General features: G+C 36.2%; 1 long non-coding RNA gene across 1 annotated transcript; it reads left to right on the top strand.

The window, feature by feature from the left end:
* Positions 1 to 15,324: 15,324 nt before the first annotated feature.
* Positions 15,325 to 17,189, top strand: LOC116405884. Its single transcript, XR_004218962.1, has 3 exons — positions 15,325 to 15,582; positions 15,690 to 15,877; positions 16,982 to 17,189. It is a non-coding gene; the product is annotated as an uncharacterized LOC116405884 (long non-coding RNA).
* Positions 17,190 to 20,378: the final 3,189 nt, after the last annotated feature.

Here is a 20,378-nt window from a genome sequence, read left to right as displayed (position 1 = left end):
GTTCATGTAGAGACATGAAAGTGGGGGCATCCTATGTAAAGTACTTACATAAGACTGATCCATGAAATAGTCACTTTTACGTTAAACACCGTTTACTGTTTAGAACTGACGATTTCGTTTATTGATGACTTAGGTAGCTTAATCTTAATCCTAAGCTAACTATGAACTCCTGTTCAATGAGATTATCCTTACATTTGCATAGGTGAGGGTATCTCATCAACGTTCTCCAATAAGCCTCTCATTTCAAGGGTAAGATTGGATGAATGGCTGGGAACATAGGATGCAAGACATAATTCACTTCTACCTGTTTTAGGGTTAGTAGATAGGTTGTTCTCTTAAACACTATAAAGTACTTACATAAGACTGAATTCACTTCTACTTGTTTTAGGGTTACATCTGCATAGGTGAGGGTATCTCATCAACGTTCTCCCAATAAGCCTCCTATTTCAAGGGTAAGATCAGATGAATGGCTGGGAACATAGGATGCAAGAAAAAATTCACTTCTACCTGTTTTAGGGTTAGTAGATAGGTTGTTCTCTTAAGCACTAAATCCATGTCTTGAACAAGGGGCCCACCCTCACATTAGCCCGAGAGGGATTAAGTTTATAGGTTGGACCTTAAACCAATTTTCAATAGTGGATCAATGAGACTTAAGAAATAAGATGTAGTCTCAAGGATAAAACAGTAATTTGATCCATTCGAGGTTACGAATAACATGTGAAGGATTAACTTATTGATCATGGTTAATCTTGAATCGTTGGAGCCCATGATATATAAGTCCATTAGGTTTCCCTGCTAGTTCATATGGAATAAACTTAGAACATTGTGATGGAATAAGTCGAATTGTCGAATTGAGAGAAGAGAGAGAAATCGACAAGTATACCGACAAGGTGCACCTTGAGGACATGAAAGTCATGTTAAGAAAGACTGAAAAGAATTAAAACTTAATACCTATACCAACAAAGTGAACCTTTTTTTTCGGTGGCTCGATTATAGGGACTTCAAAGTTAAGCGTGCTTAGCTTGAAGAAATTCTATGTTGGGTGACCTCTTGGAAATTTTCCTAGGATGCATGTGAGTGAGGAAAAGCATGCTGAAAGATTTCGTGTTGTTTTGAGAAGAGGAATTTCATTCTAATAAGTTTTTAAGAATAGTAAGGATGATGCTGCCAGGTGGCAGGGGATGCAGAGAATGCTGGAGATACGAATTCCAAATCCTAAGTTTAATGTGTTACATTTTGGTTTCAAAAACTTTTGGAATTTTGTGAGAGGTATAGACATTCATATTCGAATAGATACAAAGGTATAATATTTCCTAATTCTTTTAATTTAGGGTTGCAAGTTAAATAGGTGCAATTAGGGGAATTTTGTATTCCATTTTTCCACTACGCATGTCTCTTTCTAACATAGACTATGAAGAAACTTTCTCTATCGTTGCCATGATAAAGTCAATTAGAATAGTCTTATGCATCGCCACGTTTTATGATTATGAAATTTGGCAGATGGATGTCAAGACAACTTTTTTTGAATGACAATCTTGAAGAGAGTATCTATATTACTCAATTATAGGGGTTTATAGATCAAGATCAAGAACAAAAGGTTTGTAAGATTCAAAAATCCATTTATGGATTAAAACAAACATCTAGATCCTGGAATATAAGATTTGATACTATGATCAAATCTTATGGCTTTGATACAAAAGGTTGACGAACCTTATGTTTACAAAAAAAGGTCGTCAATTCCATTGTAGTATTCTTAGTCTTGTATGTAGATGATATTCTACTTATTGGAAAAGGATAGGATTTCATACTAATATCAAGAAATGGCTAGCTATGCAATTTCAAATGAAAGTTCTGGGAAATGCACAATACGTTCTTAAGATCCAAATTGTACAGAACTGCAAGAACAAAACACTAGCCATGTCTCAAGCATCTTATATAGACAAAATGTTGTCTAGATATAAAATGTAGAATTCCAAAAAGGGTATGCTATTATACATCTACGGAATTCATTTGTCAAAGGAACAATGTCCTAAGACACCTCAAGAAATTGAGGATATGAGAAAAATTTCCTATGGTTCCGCTGTTGGAAGTTTGATATATGCAATGTTGTGTACTAGATCTGACATCTGCTACTTAGTAGGGATGGTCAGTAGGTATCAGTCCAATCTTGGACGTGATCACTAGACAACCGTTAAGAATGGTCTAAAATATCTTTGAAGAACAAAACACTACATTCTCGTGTATGGTACAAAAGATTTGATCCTTACTGGATACACTCATTATGATTTTCAAACTGATAAAGATGCTAGAAAGTCTACATCAGGATTAGTATTCACTCTAAATAGAAGAGTAGTAGTTTGGAGAAGCATAAAACAAACTTGTATAGTTGATTCCACAATGGAGGGAGAATACGTAGCAACTTTTGAAGCAACAACAGAAGCATTATGGCTAAGAAAATTCTTGACAGATCTGAAAGTCGTTCCAAATATGCATCTATCAATCACTTTATACTGTCACAACAGTGGTGCAGTTGCAAATTCAAGAGAACCTAAAAGCCGTAAACGGGGAAAACATATCGAAGGTAAGTACCATCTTATCAGGAAAATTGTACATCGTGGTGACGTTGTAGTAACCCAGATTTTTTCAGAGAAATTGTGGATGCCGCCCGCTTTGTAGTTAATACAAACGAGGTGATTCTGAATCGTTCCAGTACATACATGAATGATCCGTTAGTTAACGAATGTTGATTAACTCAGTCTATAAGAATTTTGTCAATTAATCTTGAATCATTGGAGTCCATGATATATAGGTCCATTAGGTTCCCTTGCTAGCTCATATGGAATAAACTTAAAACAGTGTGATGGAATAAGTCGAATTGTTCGAATTGGGAGAAGAGAGAGAAACTGACAAGTATATGTGTTATAGCCATCGAATTTCATATTAGAAATAGAGCTTTGAGTTGTTGGGCTTTAGTATTCCATGGACATGCAATTTTGCATGGAAAATCCTTATAAATAGGGTCGTTGACCTCATTTGATGGGCTGGCTATTGAATTTGGGCTCTTGTACCAAATTGGATTTCTTTTTCTTATTTACATAGAAAAAAATTACCAAGCCCATTTCTTTTTCCATCTATTTCTTTCTCCCGGTACTGATCTGAGGATAGTAGGTGAACCCTATTTTAGAATATATTGAAGGATGAAACGTAACTCTTTCACGGAAGTGGGGGCTCTCCACTCCTTAATAGCTACAACTTATGTTCGTCCATTCAAATCTTTCTACATTCGATGATGTGACCAGAAAATTGATACGCTATTTAGCAAAAACACTTTTCTCTTTCTTGAAATATAACTGATTATGTTGGAGCTTGTCAAAACTCAAACTCTTCGACACGCTCTTCCATTTGTGCAATAGAACTTGAAGAGCTACTTCCACGTTCAAAAGTACCTACTTTGGTGGTTTTATGTTCTAACGAATCAACCCTCAGCGCCAATTCATTTATGGGTAGTTTGTCTATTTAGGCATTCAATGCGTCTAATTCTCTAACTTTTTCTTTAAACATCTCAAGTTCGGTCTGGAGAAATCTTAATTCGTTTGGCAATTCTTTCATATCCAAGAATTCCTCTTCAATCTCAGTCAGTCGCTTAGATTGCAACTTCGATAGTTGTTTCATTGTCGACATAATTGCATCTCGCTTAGCCAAGGAGCTAACAAAGCTTTAATACCACTTGTCACACATGCAACTTTTCAAATACGGGACGGGTGATTGTGCAACACTTGTTCTAAATTGATGAACAAGGCAACCTTGTGAAATTTGAAAGTTGTGGACAAACTTGTTGTACGATGTAGCCTCGCTTCATCTTTTGAGAGAAATTGGTTTTATAAAACGTGAGAGATAAAGAAAAACAATGATAACATCCTTAAAGAAAAAATTGAATATTGTCAATTGCAAAGAAAGCTTAGATTTGCAAAAATCACAACAGGACTTAGTTGGGGATTCAATTACCATGCCTCCCCTACAATACATCTTAAACTTTTTTAGCTTTGACAACCTTGCATATGAAAATTGCGAAACGACGCACCTTAGGTCGGTGACAACAAAAAGAAAGCAGTTGACTAAACTAAGTACAAAGCATAAAGATAAAATGGTTTGAGGATATTCGAGCATGCGGCCATAGGAAAATAATGCCTTGGACAAGCACACTTGTGACACTCTGCGTGCCACAATCGCAATCTTTCAAACATGGAACGGCAATTGTAGAACACTTGTTTTGCTCAGTCAATAAGTCAGTCATGTAAAATCTGAAAATCACGAACAAACTCACGATATGATATAACCTCCCTTCCCGTTCTTGAAAAAATTGTTTTATAAAATGTGAGAGAGAATATCATTAAAAACATCATTAAAGAATGCGTTGAAGACTTTCAATGGCAAATAAAAATTTGATTATAAAGAATACGATAAGACATGGTTGGGGATTCAACTATTGGGTCTCCTATAGTACAATTTAGACTTTTTGAGCTTTGACAGGTTTGCAAATGAAAATGTGTGACACCTCACACCCTAGGTCTATGACATAAAAAGGAAAGCAATAGACTAAACTAAATACAAGACATAAAGAAAAGGTGATTTGGGGTATTTGGGCATGTGGCCATAGATAAACAACGCCTTAAACAAGCATGCTGGTGAGAATAGAAGCTTATAGTTAGCTCAGTATTAAGATTAAGTTATATTTGATATCTATCAATGAAATAGTAAGTTTTTCAAAGTTAACGATGTTATAACTTAAAAGTGACTATTTCATGGTTCTAGTCTTTTGTAAACTCTTTACATAGGATGTCCACACTTTCATGTCTCTAGGATTTAGGATCACATCGTTTATACTAAATACAAAGCAGACTGCATTCATTGTGTCCTGGAATAAGGTGCCTAACTGTATTCGTACAATCTATACTATTTAGGCTCTATACTTAAACTTGATCAACTTTTATGTCTCTACATAAAGTTCAAGTTTACTTAATAATAACCTCGGGTCCTTAGTTTATTGGCTTTAAGATTATAGTATCAATAACGACTTTAATGAATAGATTATGATTACGAGTTTTAGGACATTTATTACAACATCTAGTTCTTACAACTTTTGATTCTAGAGTGTCAACTCTTGTCAACAACTCTTAAATGGGTAATCCATCGAGATGATCGATCATTGCAGCAATAGTGTTAGTGATATATATTAAACCACCAATTGTACGTCTGTAATTATCATAAAAATAATAAAACTACAAACACAATGCTTTTCTTTCGATTCTTACGTTTTCACGTAAGCTTTGGTTTCGTATATATTGCTTTCAATATGGTATTAGAGCTCATTAAGCCTAAACGGATATTTGGTTCAAGATAGGTGAAACCAAAGAGGCACCATCTTGAAGGGGCATGTTCCCACAATTGAAAAACCAAGGAAACTTAGACTCCTTATAAAATAGATGAGCTACTCCTCTCATTGCCAATTGGTATTGTGATGAAACCTCATACTTTGGTAATATATAATTAAATTTACCTTCAACCACTAGCTTAAGCTTTTGGGTGAATTTGGGGTTTAATATGGTATTAGAGCAGGTGGTCCAAAAGGTCTTATGTTCAAGTCCCTGTATTGGTGTTTCCTTCCCAATTAAAATTGATGTTCACTTGTTGGACCTTTTAGATATTTCGAACCCATAAGTGGGGATTGTTAGTGATATATAATTAAATTTACTTTTAATCACTAGCTTAAGATTTTGGGTGGTGGTTTAATTAATAGCATCAGCTTTCTAAAAAATTTCTTCAAGGCGGGTTTCCAAGAAGCGAATTGAGTTAGGAACTTTCATTAGGTAGAGCATTTGCTCTTCAACCTTTACCAGTCGTCCACATGGGCCTTGCCCGACTATTTTGTTATGGACATGTTTACATTTTAACCGTTAATAAGCCAACTTAGGCTATCACACCCCACCATGAGCACCTACTTGCGTGGCTCGAGATATGGCGTGAAGCCAATCGATAGCACCCACGTCAAGAACGACACCATTTGACCCTTAGCTTGAACGTTTAAACTCTAAACAATAGCGGAAACATAACACATAAATTTTACTAAAACCAATTGGGCTAAACCTTTTTCATTTAACAACCTTAGACAAGTTTTACATAGAAAAAACGTAATCTTATTTATCTAGAACAAAACCTTATAAAACCTTCCCAAAAGCCTAAGTCTGATAGCACAAAAGACTAATTTATCATTAGTACAAAATAACAGGACACATACGATAACAAAATGAAATCCTTCAGTAGACAGGTAGCAGCAAGTTAGGCTTAGAGGACACGATCTCTACCTAGAAAGTGGGAAAACATTTTGAATATTATGCATTTTGAAGAGTAAACAATATGCTAGAATAAATACCTTTAAACAATAACACGCTTGAAAGACTTTTCATAACATAACTTAAATATTTTATCATAAATCCGTCATAAATCATGACTTAAGAACATGCTTGAAATCACTTTAAATAAAACATTTTCCACTCACAGATACAAGCTCAAATCCTTGGTTTATAAATTTGTATGATCTTCTCATGTCTTGAAATAATGGTAAAATAGTACAATTAATTATCTTTTGCCAAGAAAATATCAAAAGTATACTTAAAAAACTCAAAAAATTACCAATAGCTCAACACGCAATATGACACTGCCTGACACGAATGGGTGGGTGGCAGGGCCTTGGTTGGGCGCTGGCTACTGTGTGTGATCTCACAAGAGGCTTTTCATGCGTGTTGGGCATGCCCGCGTGCTAACCTCACACACAAGCACATTGTGAACCTCACTTGGTTGCGTGCTTGGCATTTCGTATAGCCCTCCTCATGTGCATTCTTGGCTAGTGCATTTCTTGTGTCACAATCGCGAGCTTTCAAACACGAGAGGCGCGATTATGTTGCACTTGTTTTACGTAGACAACAAGTTAGCTGATCAAAATCCAAAAACCACAGACAAACACATGATACGATGTAGCCTCTCTTCAGGTTCTTGAGAAAATGTTTTATAAAACGTGAGAAGAAAGAAATTCAATGAAAATATCGTTAAAGCAAGCATTGAAGACTGTCAATTGCAAAGAAAAACTTTGATTGCGAAGAGTGCAACAAGGCTTGGGCAGGGATTCAACTACTATGTCCCATCTATAGTACATTTTAGACTTTTTTAGTTCTGGTAGGCTTGCATAAGAAAAAGCCAAGTCACACCCAAGGTTTATGACATAAAAAGGAAAGCAAAAAGTAAAACTAAATACAAAACATGAAAACAATGTAAATTGGGGGTGTTTGGGCATGCGGCCATAAGTAAACAGCGCCCTGGACAAGCATGCTTGTTACATTCTTCCCCACTTAAACAATTGACGTCCCTGTCGATTGGCGAAGCTAGAATTCCTCGATCTTCTTCTTTCACGCTCCAAGGTCTTCAGCACATTCCTAACGTGTTTCTTCCACATGGAGGTTCTTTCACTTCAGTAGGAATTCATGTATCTTCTTCATGGGTATACCCTTCCTCACTCTCTTAGGAAGGATTTCTTCCATTTCTTTATTGTCTTTCTGCTTTAGGTCACTAGATGACCATACACCATTGTTGCACTACTGGTCATCTGGATCTTGATGGTAAGGTTTCAAGTTGCTCACATGAGCTACTAGATGATTTTTTATCCATGCAGGCAACGATACCCTATAGGATGAATTTCCAATTTTCTTCAGAACTTCAACAGGCCCTTCGTATTTTCTGGTGAGATGCTGATGTTGATGTCCTCTAAATCAAATTTGCTTTGCTTTAAACTCTATGAAGAGTTGGTCTTCCGCTCAAAACTTGAGCCACATCCATCAACTAGGCCCAATTCTTTTGAAAATCAACAAAATGTAGTAGATATTCCTTAAGCATACAATTGAATCCTTCAGTTTGGCCATTCGTCTGAGGATGGCAGCTTAAGGATATATTTAGGCGTGTCCCCAAGAAGGCGAATAGTTCGGTCCAGAGAGTACCAATGAATCTACCATCCCTGTCACTCACAATGCTTGATGGAACTCCCCATAACTTCAAGACGTTCTTAAAGAACAAGTGTGCTATCAGCTCGACAGAACATAGTTTTGTAGTGGGGATGAAGGTGGCGTACTTCGAGAACCAATTGATTATAACCAAGATGCCTCAAAGTCGTTCACCTTTGGGATGTGTAATAAAATCCATGGATTTCGCACATTCTACTAAAGCCTGAAGCCCCGTATGCTGCAAGAATCAGTGTTGCCAATCGAGGTTGCAACGTTTCAAATGCAACTGATCAGCATACCATTCAAAATTTGAATTTTCAACATGACGAGTTTGTAACTTTAGTGCCCCTTGGAGAAGAAAATGAAATTCAGGGTATGTGTAATTCAGGTTTTGTTCCACAAGATAGTACAATTTAAATTATTCTCCATATGTTGCTTAATTATCTCATAACGGTTTATTTAAACCAGGATGCAGTGCATGACAGCAACGGTCCAGTTTCTTTAGCAGAAATAGAGAACAACACGACAGCTAGTATTGCAAAATTATCCAATACTCTTGGTAATTTGGATGAGACACATTGTTCTTGCTCTAAACATAGCGCAAAGAGAGTTTGGGAAGCATCACTTTCTTCCCTGACGTCAAAGAAAGTAAAAGGAGTCAATCTGGACCATTTCCATTCCCACTCTAACAAAAATCTTGATCCTAAAAGTGATGTATACGATACCTGCTCTCAAGGATGCTCTTTAGCCAATTCAAAGCATGAAATTTTATCAAGTATTTATCCTAAAAATCCAACCAATCAGTGTACACAAAATTTTTGTCAAGAATTTGGAAGTGTAAATGTGGCATCAGAGGACCTCAATTCTGAAGAGCTAGAGAAGCTTCTGATTCCTTCCCTCCATTATTGATAAATAAAATTGAGGTTAAGGCTTATCATATACATACCCAGTCACTGAACTTCTCCATATTCCTTAAGAGGCATATCTTGCTTGGCTTATTTGGCTGGCTCTACTCATGTAGGCTTTCAAAAGGCGAATCTGACATCCTGCCAAAAATGATTAATCAGTTTCTTTAACTGTTGAACTTTTAGGTTGTATACTAGCAAGCACCTGAAGTTTAGGGATTCAATCTTTATATTATTCTTAAGAGTTATTCAATATCCCTACCTAGAATAGACAAATGAAGCTTGAAACTACCCATAATATTAATGCTGTTGTTTAATTATGACATTTTGTTATCGGTCTTTCTAACTTACGAATATCCATCTTCTGATATGTGTTCACATGCATATTTTATGGATGTAGATTTTATAGTATTTCTTTATTTATTTTATATGGCATTAGCTGTATACTTTTTTTATAAAATATTAATATAAATATTAAACTACCGATTCACCAAAAAGTTTAAGCTGGTGGTTGAAAGAAAATTCAATTATAGCCTTAAGCTACTTTGGTGGACTAGAAAGTATAATCTTAGAAACACTCAATCTGATCAAGTTCTCTGAAGCAAGAATTAAAGTTCGGAAAAATCTTTGCGGATTCTGCAACTATAGAATTAAAGAGTGAGAACTGAGGAAATTTTTCCCTTAATTTTGGGGATTTTGAACCCATAGAAGCTCCTGTAATAATCCAATCTGATCTATTTCAAAGTGATTTTTCCAATCCTATTGATTTATGTAGAATAAATTCAGTGATTTTAGATGAAGGGCTCCAAAGTGATGGTCTCCCAGATACCTGAATTTTCTCAAACAGAATGCCCCATCCATCTCAAGAAATCCTTTCGAAGCACTTAGGAAGTTGGGTGATGAAGAAGAAAACCTTGTTCGACCGGAAAGAGTTTCAGCCCTTGAATCCTCGCCGGAAAAAATAATTTTCAGAAGGCAAAATTCAAATTTGGGTATAGTTGGCATCTCCACGTACTTAGAAGGGGAAAAGACTTCAACAGAAAAGAGAGAAAAACAGACCTCGAAAGAAGAAAAGGCAGCCAGCCGACATTTTATTATCTCAAAAAACAGCTCACCTAGCCCTCCCCAACACAGATTGTTTCAAACTTAATGTATCTGCAGACATTTTAAAAGCTGACACACAGATGGTAGGCCCAAGAATTTTATTAATCAGAATTCCAATGGCTTTTGGTATTCTGACGAATTGGAGGAAGAATCAGAGTCCTCTCCTCCATCAAGGAACTTCACTTGCGGGCCATCTCCTGTTTTCAGTTCTCAACCAAAATTACCAGCCTCTCCCAAGACTAAAATATCATCTGCAATGAAAGCTATTCCATTTCATGCCAGAAATTTTTCTAAGCACCTCAAGACCTATACCAAAGGGAGAACTTCTTTTCGCAACATTTGGATGAGCTTGGCTAATTCTGATTTATTAGAGGAAAGTTGTGTGAAGATACAAATTCCAAATTCAGTTGGCAAAAGGTCAGTACTGCCTTCCTCCTTAAGTAATAAATTTTCTCAATCCTCCTCCAAACTTTCTGGTTCATTCTTTAATTTTGTGCAAGATACTTCTTGTCTAAAAAAAGTTGAGAACCTAGAAGATGAATTCATGGAAGTTGAATCAGTCACCAGTGTAAGTATCCTTCCCCCTCAAGAGTTGGTTCCTTTCTTGGCAGCATGTGAAATTGAATTGATATAAGGCAGAGGTAGCAAAGATGGAGATTATATCATGGAACACTAGAGGATTCATGGGCTATTCGAAACAATTGGCTATTAAAAATATTTTGAAGAAAGCTAATCCAGATAGAGCATTGATTCCGGAGACCAAAAGAGAAGAGATTGCCAGTTGTATTATAAAGGCACTATGGAGTTCAAAAGGAATTGGCTGGGTCTTTGTTTGAAGCTAGTGGCAAATTAAGAGTTTTGCTGATTATGTGGATAAATATAAGTTGTCGATTATTGAAGTTCGGTCAAGAGAAGGAAGGTCATTACAGTGTGGCTCATAAGTTGTTTCAACATTAATTTATAAGTTGTTTGGAAAGGTTCTCGCAGAAAGATTAAAGAAAGTCAGGCCAGGTATTACTTTGTAAGACCTCCTATTATCTATACCTATAAAAGGAAGGGTAGAAAGAGAAATTCCTTAGCAACCAATGATGAGAGAATAATGGGAGAGGATCGTGCAGGTGGGGCCTGCCAGGAGGGATGAGAGAGAGAGGTATAAATATGTAATGTTGGGGTAGGGGAGGCTAGGTCTTTTTTGGTTATTTCAAGGAGAGTAAAGGCTGCTGTAGCCTGAGGGTATCCAGCCCCGTATAAAGAAGCTGGGTAAGTTTTCTATGTTGTTCTTCCTTTATTTTTCATATCTACTACTGTTGAATGTGTTTTGGCTTTTACATAAATAAAGATTTACAGAGTGCTGCCTCTATTTAGCCATTTGGTTAGGATATTTTGTGTTTTATTGTTAGAATCCTAACATACTTCTCCATTACAATGTGGCTTTCTGGAAGAGTGCCAAATCTTGGATCCTATTTTAATAGCAAAAGAAACTATGGAGGTCTATAGTATCCGAAAAAAGAAAAGATGGATCATTAAATTATACCTTGAAAAGGCCTTTAACAGAGTGGATTGGAAATTTTAGAAAATGTAATGCAAAAGAAGATCTTCGATGTAGGATATTGTGTTATATTGGCCAGCCTTTACAGCATCCCCATTTTGAAGTCTTTGATGATCAGGACTTTCGGATCAGCCCTCTGCTTCAAACAGTTTTTGCTCAACCAATCAAGGCTTATTCTTCTTTGTTCTCAGCATGCTGCCTTTGATTATGATTTTTCTTTGGAAAGATTCTTTTTATCATTTTGTTTGTCTTTGTTTTTGTGGCTTTTTGTTTTGATCTTGTGTTGTCGCTTTTTGGATGTTTTGAGGGCACTAAGGGGGTGTCAACCTAGTTTGAGATGCCCGGATGCGCCTGTTGATCTTCCCTCTCCTCTTTTGCTCTGTGTATAATCCTCATGTACATTGAGCTTTGTGTCTTTCTTTATATTAATAATAGTGAGACTCGTATCCTTTTTTAAAAAAAGAAAGAAAATTCAATTATATATCACCAACACTCTCCTCACTTGTGGGCTTGAAATATTTGAAAGGCCCAACAACTGGAAATGGATTTTAATTGGGGAGGAAACGACAATGCGAGGCTTGAACACAAGACCTTCTTGGACCACCTGCTCGGATACCATATTGAAAGGGAGACAAACAAACACAAAACTTTACGTGGAAACCTGTGTACCAGGAGAAAAACCACTATATTTTTCTTCTTATTATTTTCTGATGAAAAATACAATAGGTACAAGGGAGAATAAATAGAATATACAGAGGAATAAAAAAGGAAAATATTTAGGAATTAAGAAAAATATTCCCATAAACTTTTCATAAATATTCTAAGATTCTAACAATAAAAAGTTCTATTTATTCCAAATTGTGACTGCTCTAATATGCAGTTGTTTTCTGATTCAGATGATTCAGATGATTGAGGAGCTTGGTGGTTCTCTCACTGCTGATGGGAGTACAAGCACTCATGTCATTACAGGAAAAGTGCGGAAAACTCTAAATTTTTGTATTGCTCTCTTTTTAGGGTTAGTCTTGCAACCTTAGACGAACACTCTTCTATGTGTCCTTTTGGCCTTTGAATACCGATAATCATCTCATTTGCACCAAAGTTAGCAATTCCATGCACACAAGGCCTTTGCCGTTATTTTTCCATTGCCTCGTAGTTGTGCTTAGGCTGGAAATTGTTGTGAACCTTCTAAATCTAAAAGGGCATAGTTTCTTATTCTACTGCCTGTTTACTTTTAGTTAAACATCAAAATCAATTCTTATGTTTGAGTTGGATTGTATCATGCTCTTCCTTTTCAGTTGTTTCTATCGTGATGGTGGGTAGTGGTTGTTAAGACAACCATTAGGCTAATTTGGGTTGCAGGCTTACTTTTCCCATTTTACGTGTAAAATGGCTCAAGCTCACTAATGAAAGATATTTGTTGGCTAGCTAGTGTTTTTATCCTCGATTTCCTTCTTCCCCTAATACATTATGTTATGGAATTTGTTAGATACCTAGATTAGTATAGGGTTGGGGTATAAGGGTAATTAGATATTTAGAAAGTTACTAGTAGTTATTGTGTAAGTGTGGTTACTAGTAGTTATTATGTAAGTGTGGTAAGTGTGGTAACTAGGGTGGTTACATGTTATTATAAATGGAGGGAGGGTAAGTGGGGAGAATTCTGGGGAGTGATATAAGGCTTGGGTGAGAGTACTCAAGAGGGAGGGTTCCAAGTGCTTTATACTTGGTTTTATCTTGTATTTTCTTATAGGTTACATATAATATATTTCAGATCTTGTTCTTGTTAGGAAGTATATGTCTCCAATATTATTTAAATACAGTAGAAGAATTAAAAGGGTAATATTGACCCACACGAGAATATAGGAGAGATTATAGGAGGAGAGAATATCGGAGGAGATCTTTCCCATTAGTTTGTTAGTAAAGCAAAATAAAAGGGAGGAAAGAGGAGGGAGAAAGGGGACAAAATATTCCAAAGAAGTAGAGGCTGTGTCTTTCGTGCTCGGGAGAAGTAGAGGGTCCAAGTCAAGTTCTTTTTATTCGACAATCTCCGGAAGAATGGAAGGATCGTCGAGCAAAGGACCAACGATTGAGAGTATCATCGAAGGTGGAGGTAAGACATTGAAGGAAATCAAGGTAGAAGGTAAAACAAACAAGTTTGAAAGGGATGAAAACTCAAACGATCATAGCAAATTCAAGAAGGTTGAAATGCCTGTGTTCAGTGGCACTGATCTGGATTGTGTTTATTTAGAATGGATTGGAATCTTCAGGTCCATAAATCGATGGACTCCAAGAAGTTGCTGAATCCATAGAAGAATCGAGGAAAACGCGATTGCAACGGTTATACAACGAAGGTGAAGAGGATGGCAAAGAGTGACCAAGAAGAAACTATAGAGGAAGGTCGATGATGATTACCTGTGAGGCTCGAAATGAAGACTCGAGTGAAGAAAAATTTGTTGCTCACAGAAACACAAAATGGCTGGTTGCAATGGAGAAAGAAGAAGCCGACAGTTACCGGTCTACAGAGGCTCGAGAAGGTGGTCTGGAATAGGGGTGAATCACGTGACGAGGAAGAAGTTGCTGCACACATGATGGTGCCAATGACGTGGTAGAAATTGGTAGGAAAGAGGATTAGGACAAAAGGAACAATCTTGGGTTTTACTATTTCAAGTGGGCTTCAACTTACTCTAAATGAGCTTCAACTTATTCTAAATAAAACATTGGGGGCACATCATTTTGTAGATGAAGTGGGTGGAGAGTTCCAAAAATAGGAGGGAAGAAAAACGTGTATGTAGGTGGGTCCTAGGAATGAAACCGGCGGCAGTATGATTTTGATCTTGACGCAACAATTTGATTATGGCCTAGCCCACTAGAGATGAAGGGTTTGAAAATTAAACACTTGTTGGTGATATGCAAAGGGTTAACTAAGACAATGTGTTATGGAAAAGGAAAATTCAAGTACATTGGGCTGCTTTGTGGGCTGAAGTCAATGGACCTTATTGGAATCGAGAGTTTTTCAAAGCCGAAGGGGAGGATTTCTTTTTCAACATTGAAGAGCAGAATGCTGGGGATTGTTTGCAATTAAAAAGAGAAAAAAAGAGAAAGGGGCCTTGATCATGTTTGTAAGCACACCTTGAGGACAAGGTGTTTTGAAGGATCGGGTAATGTTAGATACCTAGATTAGTATAAGGTTAGGGGTATAAGGGTAATTAGATATTTAGAAAGTTACTAGTAGTTATTATGTAAGTGTGGTTACATCTTATTATAAATGGAGGGAGGGTAAGTGAGGGGAGAATTCTGGGGAGTGATCTAGGGCTTGGGTGAGAGTACTCAAGAGGGAGGTTCCAAGTGCCTTATACTTGGTTTTATCTTGTATTTTCTTATAGTTCATTATAATAAATTAAGAACTTGTTCTTGTTAGGAAGTATCCTAACAGAATAACTCTAGAAGGTCTCATGTTAGCGAATGATAATCTGCGTTAAGTGTGTATTTGTAGGAGTTCTTCTCCCGGGCATCTATGGTTGATATTCTTTACCTTTCAATATATCAAAGCCAAGGATTCTTTTGCATTTCTCTATGCTTTTTCTTTACCCATTTATGCTTTTTTAGTTATATTTGAGAGTAGTATTTCATTTCTTTCATGTGAAATGTTGAACTTCAGTAGTGTGGAGAGTGGAACGTAATATCTTACCTTTTATATTAGTAAACTTGATTTTAAGCAATGTGTTTTTGAAGATTTTATGTTGTAGAATGTTTTTTGTTCTTCAAGCTACTGTTCTTAACTTTATTTTCTCCTGTTAATGTTCTCAATGATTATCGAGCATATGCATTACCATGTGGCTTCAAGCGTGTCAGTGTGCTCTTGCTCATAATTTTTACTATATCTTGTTACTAAAATTGCAAGTTAATTGCAAATTACTCAGAGCTTGGATTGTCTCCTCCAGTTGGTTAAAGGAAAGCTACCGGGAAGGCAGATTTGTTGGTAAGTTCGAATGGCTTGCTAGTATCAAAGCGTAATGTATTTTCTTCCACTTATGTTTTTCATCCTACCTAATTTTTGTGATTGATTAATTCCTTATGGATCTGCAGACGAGTTGCCTTACATACTAAATGATGATGACTACATATCGAAGTATCGAGCCAGCCTAAAAGCTGTAGTTCTCAGGGCAAAAGCATGTTCTTGAGCTTTATTTGAAGGGTATGATGTTTGCATATCAGCTCACGCTCAACCACCACCTAAAACTCTATCCCTGATAGTCAAGTCAGCCGGTGGAAATGTAAGTTCTCTGTTATTGTACAAATCTCGAGTACTAGGTTTGGTTCTCTATATTACATATACAACCACTATAATATGGCTATCCTCCCATCTAATGAAGACGTGAAGTTCTCAAAAAACAAGCACGTATACGAATTCTAGACATGGGTCAATAAATCATAGACATGGTGACGTGTCATTTTTTTCTTAAAAATATAGGATAGTGCTAGAACACAGTTTTAATATATATAATTTAAAAAGTATGTATCATATTTATATAGAAATTCAAAGTCAATAAGTTTATGTATTTATATGCTTAAAAATAAGCTTGTCCTTCACTCAAAACTTATTCAAAGCCAAGAGTTTAATATGTGTGTGTGACCAATCTTGACCTTTATTGCATTGGAATACTTGTTGTCTAACACATCTACTGTACTAACTAGTGTTCAACACGTGTTCTCCGAGTGTTCCATACATATTGTTTATTGATACACTACCAAACTAGAGTGTATGTGCTTCTTTAAGTCTTTAATATTTATGTTTGTTTTGATCCTAGGAATTGAGCATGTAATGTAAAAAGTCTATGCACAAGGGGTCATATGGCCATCTCCGTGTTTCTTTAATTATCAAATTTGTTCAAGTTTTTAATTGTCTCTAGATCGAAATCTGGAGTTATTTTTTGTGATTTGGTGTACAAATACATACATCCATGTTTCTAATTATGATTAGATTGTTTTCTGGTCGCAACATTTTATTGTTTAGCTTGTCTTTGATCTTGAACTTACTATTATGTTGATTTAAATTCCATTTTAGCCTTAGAACTTTCAAAACATCCATTTTAGTCATCGAGCTTCCAAAACGTAGCCAACTAACGGTTTTAGTATTTTGTAAATTATTTTATCAATTAATATTCATTTATCCAATACTCATCGGTCATTTCTGCTATATGTGATTGGAATATATCTCATAGGAAGCATTTTGAAAGTTGGGAAAAGATGAAAAATTTTAGGGACTAGAACAAGAATTTGTTTAATATTTTTTGATAGGGTGAATACTTGCAATTTCCTTGTAGTATATACATAATTTTTTCTCTCATTTGGCAAATTCATTATGCTTGAAAATTTAGGTGATTCATGAGCTAGATAAAGTAAACAACGTATGGAAGACGAGCTTTGTGGCTTGTGAGGAAGACGTGGAGGAAGCCTTGGTGGCCGTAGAAAAAGGGATATGGACTTTCAACGTTGAATGGCTAATGGCATGTATAATGAGACAAGAAGTAGACTTGGAGGCCCCTCAATTTGCTGAGTCCCTATGAGAAACAAGGTCACCCTAACTTTCAATTTTGAACAAGCAGCAGCCAGCCATTTCGTCCTTGTGTAAATCCACTCTTTTCTCAACTCACTCTAATTTGGTACATAAACAAACTCTGATCGCTCCATCTCTATATTCATCAGTACATAAAAGACGATAAGTTTATTCATGGAGAAAGTTGGATGTAAGTATGTTTTAGGAATGGTCCTTCATTTAGTAACTTTGGGAATTGTAAATATGAGGTAATGAAGTTCTATCAAGTTGAATGTTCTTGTTTATGTTGGATGAGACTGATTCTTGGATACCAGAATTAACTTGAAGTACGTGTTTGAGTTCCATTGGAGTGATTAGAGAAAAAATGTTCCTTTAAAAAGGGTATTTTTTTATGTAGACTTTCTTTTTATTAAAATTGCTTAAAATACAATTTGAGAGTATTTCAATAGCTTTCAAAGAGTTGTCAAACACTTGTAGTTTTTCTAAAATAACATATTTTCAAAATTAATTACTGTAATAGTTAAACAAAAGATTCTTTCCCTTAGAACTTTTAAAGTTTGTCTAGTTACCTCTTAAACCTTTCAATTGTTTAATAGGTCTTTCAATTTTATGTTTTAAGTGTCTATAAATTTTGATTTTTTTTTATTTGTTAGATATAAATCTGAAGAAATGAATAAAGTAGATTTGTAAGTTTAAAATAGTTTAAAAGTTGAGAAATTAAATTTGTGGTTTAAAAAGTTGGAGTAAATAGTTTGTGTTAAGTCGGGTTGTGATATTTTATTTATTTTTTTAATAATAGAAGAGAGGGAGACGAAAACTGCAAACTGAAGGGAGAAGAAGCGGTGGCTGAATTTGTATATTTCTCCTTTCTTTTCAATTTGAGAAAATTTCTTTGCAATTCACTTTGAAAAGGAAATGAATTGTAACGACCCAACTTTTCTAGGTAAGTCGAGGTCATTAATTTTTGACAAAAGACTTTGGTTGATACAAAATGAAACGTAAGCCAATTTAAAAACAACTTTAAGTCAGGCCTGATTTTCTAATATAAAAAAAAAACTTAAAAATAATACTATTTACAAATAAAAGTTTGTAAACTAAATTTCAATACAACATCTTAAACCTCAAAAGAAACCATAAGCGGAAGCAAAATGACACGTTTCCTATGGCAATCACGCTTCCTTCCTGCCCCTCGCCGATTTGCCACATTTATTTCCTTTGCCTGAAAATTAAACATAAGAAGGGTGAGTATAACAATACTCAGTAAGAGACCCTCTACTGGTCCCGTCAGGGGAAAATAAATTGTTAACATTCTATTGGGACACCCTGTACAGTCGCAGTCTTGTGATCCCGTAGGATGCACATTTCAGTCTAACGCCCTGAGGGACGTACATATCAGTCTAGTGTTCTGTAGAAACACATATCAGTCTAATGCTCCCAAAGGTGCAGAATAAATTGGTGATCCCGTGGGACACCTACAAGGCACACATCCCAATAAAAACTAACAATTTTCCCCTCATTCCATTCAATCCATCTTTCAGTTACTTCAAAATATAAAGTTCTTTCTCTCAACGTCCTAACAGTCAACTTATCTCACTTTAGTCATATGTCTGTCAATAACATACTAATACGTCAGTTAACCAAACTATACAGTCAATACACCCCTAAGTTCACCAACACACAGTCATACTTTAGCGTAACGTACACCCAGTCTAAACGACAATCACAAGTTCACATCTGCATCTCATACAAACACAATCTACAATTTTCGTCCTGTCCACATCCACACACATATATATATATTCCAAGACAATCACAACATACAATTCACAATCATAAGTGAGTCCAGTAGAAAATCCCTTACCTCAAAGTTAGGGAAGCTCCTTAATCAACTAACGTCCTCGAAACAATCCTAAGCAATACAATACAAAAATTCGATTACTTTCAAGATACATATCTCACTTACTTTCCTCAACGTAAGTTCCAACTCACCGAAGTATTGGCGAACTGAACCCTCAACAATTCATATATTGGTTGTGAATTTAAGGGAGCCCAACGTTACTCCCAACACCTCAACGCACGACTGTCGAACTCGCAGCAAAAATCCTAAGTGTGGGTCGGTCAGCGGTCGGCCAAAGGAGACGTGGCGGCTGCCTCAAAATCGATCGACGATCTGACGCGGCGACCGGGCTTCACAAGATGTATGCATCGACGGCTTCACGGAGGTGAAGACAGACGCGGTCGGAGAGTCGCGTGGCAGTGCAGAAAACAGAGGAGAACGAAATGGGCGGCGGCTGGAAACAGAGGTTGCGCGGCAGGGCTTCACGAACCGGCCGACGGTTGCAGCGACGGATCTGGGTTACTGCGAACTGCAAGGGTGAAGCACGAGCGGCAGCGAGGACCTGGACGGCTCGGCGATGCAGATCTGGACGACGGTTGTGAGCGGGGAGGCACGACAGTTACAGGTGGATGGGGCGGCGGTTTCGATCCGAAGGAGAAAAGAGAGGGTGGCGGTTGGGTTCGGCTTCGGTGAATGGAGACGGAAACAGACGAACGAGAGTCACGCGGCGACGACTGCTGCAAGGTTGCTTCGCGAACGGAGATGGAGAACGGAAGGGAGGGTCGCGGCGCTGGGCGGAAGAAGAAAAGGGAAAAAAGAAATTTTCATTTTCTTTTCTTTTTATTTAAAAAAATATATAAAATAAATATAATAAAAAATATAAAATAAATATATATATATATATATTTAAAATTTTCATTTTCTTTTCTTTTATTTAATAAAATGTAAAATAAATATAATAATAAAAATATAATTAAATACATATACATATTTAATTATATTAATACATTTTCAAATCTTCTTTCTCCCCTTCAACATATTTAAAAAAAAAATCTTGAACAAATCGAAATAATTCTCTCAAAATAATTTACCTTCAAGTTTGGGGCGTTACATGAATATTTCTCCCTCAGGCTTATCTCTCACTTCTTCTCAATTTATTTTCAATTTTTCTGTGTGCTTCTCACAGTGTATGCATAATCTCTCTTTCATTTTGATCTTCATCTCCATTTCAAATATCTCCCACACAAAGAACAAAGAAATGAGTAAAGTAACTGAGAGAGCATTTTGTTTTTCCCTTCATATGGTTGGTTACTTTTTGTCAATTAAATGAAAAGTGAAGAATAAGATAAGATTTTCTTTACCCATTTGCCATCATCATCAA

This window comes from Cucumis sativus, unplaced genomic scaffold (genome assembly GCF_000004075.3).
Source record: "Cucumis sativus cultivar 9930 unplaced genomic scaffold, Cucumber_9930_V3 scaffold40, whole genome shotgun sequence".
NCBI lineage: Eukaryota > Viridiplantae > Streptophyta > Magnoliopsida > Cucurbitales > Cucurbitaceae > Cucumis > Cucumis sativus.
Note: the sequence above shows the minus strand (reverse complement) of the source record. Positions and strands in the feature narration are given on the sequence as shown.